This window comes from Morone saxatilis, unplaced genomic scaffold, assembly GCF_004916995.1.
Source record: "Morone saxatilis isolate NCDOM2014 unplaced genomic scaffold, NCSU_SB_2.0 Contig3, whole genome shotgun sequence".
NCBI lineage: Eukaryota > Metazoa > Chordata > Actinopteri > Moronidae > Morone > Morone saxatilis.
This window is the reverse complement of record NW_023339873.1, coordinates 23,682,814-23,686,465: the sequence shown is the minus strand read 5'-3', so window position 1 is coordinate 23,686,465 and position 3,652 is coordinate 23,682,814. Positions and strand designations below refer to the sequence as shown.

Here is a 3,652-nt window from a genome sequence, read left to right as displayed (position 1 = left end):
ACCATAACATTTAAACTCATGCACCAACCCCCTAACCGAATTCTGTTAAAACTACAAGCACAATTCCTGCTTTGCACTCAAATTGGCAGCTTTTCTAAAAAAACACACTTTTTTTCAAAACACTACACACAATTCTCGTGCATTTGGCACAATTTCATTATGAAAAATCTTGTTTTTCACAAAGAACACACCTGTCAAATTCAAAATTTCTTATAAGTAAATTGCTACTATGATCACGACTCATCACATGGCAAACACCTGTCTACACACGTTTTTACAATACTAGCAATTCAGAGCTTTAGCATATAAAGGGCAGACAGGTTAGGGTTGGATATCCAGCAGTTGATGCTTATTCATGGCTGGATTCGACATTCAGGCGATATTTCCCGCTGCTTGGCCCCATGGAAAACCATTGCTTGTGATGTGCATGAGAAATGCTGTGGCCAGACCGAAACAGAAAGAGAGGATGCAGCCATAGTTTTTTTCTTTTTTTTACTGTAACTGTATACAGTAAATTCATTCTTTGTTTTTGGTATGTAACCACTGTATGGCTGCAACTGTTGTGTTGGTTGGGATGTACACTGTGTACAATTGTTTTTTGGGAAACGATAAAATTATATTTGTTAATGTGTATTTGTGTGTTCTAGTAATAAAGAACAATAGGTCTCAAATATTTTACAACACACCTATATGTAGTTACTGCCTGTAGTAAGTGTAACACTGAACAAAAAAGGCCTAAGTTGGTCATTGTGTCTCAAGTACCAGTATTTGTGTGTAAACAATTGAGAAAAACTGTAATACAATGAGAGTCACCACATCAATTATATGAAACAGTGTGTAATTTAATGTCAAAATGATTATTTTTTTAATAATTAGGAGCAATAGGATCAATTATTGAGCCTGATTCCATGGGACATTTATACAACAATAAATGGCATATTTCCTGACTATTTGATATGTATATTTGAATGCAACTTTAACCTGATAGTATTTTAACCTATATTCCTAAATTTCAAAAACAAAATGTAACTGAATATATTTGAGCATGGACGTTCATTCCTGTAGTAAACAGTAGTTTGACAAAATAAATCAAATTCAAGTTTCACTTATTAGTATTTTCTGCAGATTTCAACCACAACGAACTGAGTTTAATCAATAGACTTTTTTTACAGCAGGATTTGTGACATCACAATTAGTTTGTAAGTCAGTCCTGGTCCAGTATGCAACTTGTACAGTGTGATGTAGAAATGTGAAGCCACGGGTGCACATCCACTGAGAATGGACTAGGGACTAGGAGAAGCAGCACATTATTGTTCCAAGCAGACTGTTTGTAAATACAATTCGAAAAAAAAAAGTTTGAATGAACTTCATTTATTAATTTAAATAATTAAGCAATTCTGTTGGTTCAGCTAAATTTAATGGGGTTGATTTGACCACTTTTACAGTTATTAAACTACACTAGTAAATTAACTTGATCCAACCCAAGTAGATGGCCCAACAGAATAACTTAATCCTGAAAGAAAGTTGTTTAATCACATGGAAATACTTTACATGATTTAATTAAGTAAATTCAAAGAATAATTTTTGAGTGTAACTACATAAAAAAGTGTAACAAATAACATGGGGGTGGTGCAAAAGCCAACAAGTCAGAATCACGGAATCTGAAATGATTTGTTCAACACAATGGATTAATTTATTACTAACATAAATCTAATTTGCTCATCAAACACACATAGGAGACATCTTGTGTCCAGCAGAAAACTTTAGAAATGAACAACATTTACATATTCACAGATTCTGGAAGTTTTAATGAGGTAGAAGGAGTGGATGACTTTTTAATGTGGAAATTATACTTTTCTTCCCCAAGCAGACTATATGTCTTTATACATGTCTGGACAGGTTCGTATGTACCACTAAGAACTGATTTTATTGGTGCCAGATTCATACCATAAAATGACACTGTAAGTTTTATCAAAATGGAGCAAAAATGTTGAAAATCAATGGCTACGTTGGTTTGTCCAACAAACATTAACCAATCATTTAATGAACATAAACACAACAGATTAATTTATTACTACCATAATTCTAGTTTGCTAATCAAACACATTCCCTGACTATTTCATGTTAAAATGGCTGCTGTGAAAAATATCTATTGCTATGGAAGAGGAGATGAATTGACATCTTGGGACCTATTGAACCTCCATCACCTGATAATAGGTATATGGGGGAGATGGTAAACTTGTATGTACTGTTTTTGGATATTTGTATATTTGGATAGGTTTTCTCAATTTAAAAACCCTTTTGAAAAGTTCATAATTTACTGCAACCATTTCCTTGTTGACACTCACTGTCCTGACTGCTGGGATCACTTTCAGTATGTTGATTACAGAGAGTGAGAGCCGGTTGCAGGAGCAACAGTGCTATTGAGGGCAGTAAAAGTTAGTAAAACTGGTTCTGAAGGCAGCAGGAAACATTTGTAATCTGCTCATCTACAGCTGAAAATCTCCTCATTATCAGACATTATGAAATGCTGTACAGATATTATCTCTCTCTCCCCTCTCTCTCTCACACACACACAATGCAGTGGGTGAGGTCGGTGCATGACTGCCTCCACCAGGAATGCAGTAGTGTGTGTTTTGAGCTCTCCGCATACTGTACACTCTCGGCTAGGCTGATCTGTCAGTTTCTCCTGACAGACAAGAGAGACACAGGTTAACGCACATGAAGACATTAGAATGGAAAAAAGGGAAAAGAAGAATACAAAGGCAGAAGAGCGAGTGAGGTGTGGACAGACAGAGCAAATAAAAACAGAGGATTTGTATTTTTTTTTTTTTTGCACCTGAAAGTTTCTGCCAAACTTTGAGGAAATCCCTGTTTGAATCGGCTTGGGGACTTCTCTTTCTCTTGTGGATTTTAAATTTACCCGGTTTGTAATTGGAAACTTTTTGAGGATTATGACTCTGTTTGAACATTTTGAATTCAATTCCAGCCCTACTGAATTTTGATCATATAAATCATGTAAAAAGAAGAAATCCAGTGATAAGCAGCTGTGTGACACAGCACAGTGAATGATGTTCATCTGACACCTGACTGCTGGAGCCAAACATGGCATCTCACTGCGTCACGTAGAAGTGTACAACAAAGGTAAGAAAACCTGTGATGATCCACCCACGTTATGCAGAGGATGATGACATAGATTCATAGGCTTTATCAGGCCCGTAGCCAGGATGCCCCCAGCACAACCCACTCCTTTACAAAAGCCATTTTCAACATTTTCGCTCAATTTTGATGACACTTTACAATACACTGAATAATTTGTGTTATTGTATGAATATAATAAAATCAGTTCTTAGTGATATTTAAAGATTGCCTCCAGACATGTATTAAGACATATTGCTGCTTAGAACAATAATTTGTCTGATATACTTTTTCTGCAAAAAAACCCAAACATTAAGTAATGGAAAGTATTTACATGTGATTAAATGGCTTTTCTTCAGGATTAAGTAATTCTGTTGGGCCAATTTAATCTACTTGGGTTGGACCAAGTTAATTTATTAGTGTAATTTAAAAACTATAAAATTAGTTAAATCAACCCTATTAAATTAAGTTGGATCAACAGAAGTGCTTAATTCTACATCACACTGTACAAGTT

At 35.1% G+C, this 3,652-nt stretch overlaps 1 protein-coding gene across 1 annotated transcript in view; it reads left to right on the top strand.

Annotated features, from left to right (window-relative positions):
- The first annotated feature begins 2,706 nt into the window (after positions 1-2,706).
- Positions 2,707-3,652, top strand: part of daam1a (dishevelled associated activator of morphogenesis 1a) — a 21,843-nt gene continuing 20,897 nt past the window's right edge. The window contains exon 1 of the mRNA XM_035673355.1: positions 2,707-3,144. The gene's annotated coding sequence lies outside the window, so the exon portion shown is untranslated. The remainder of the gene's footprint in view (positions 3,145-3,652) is intronic.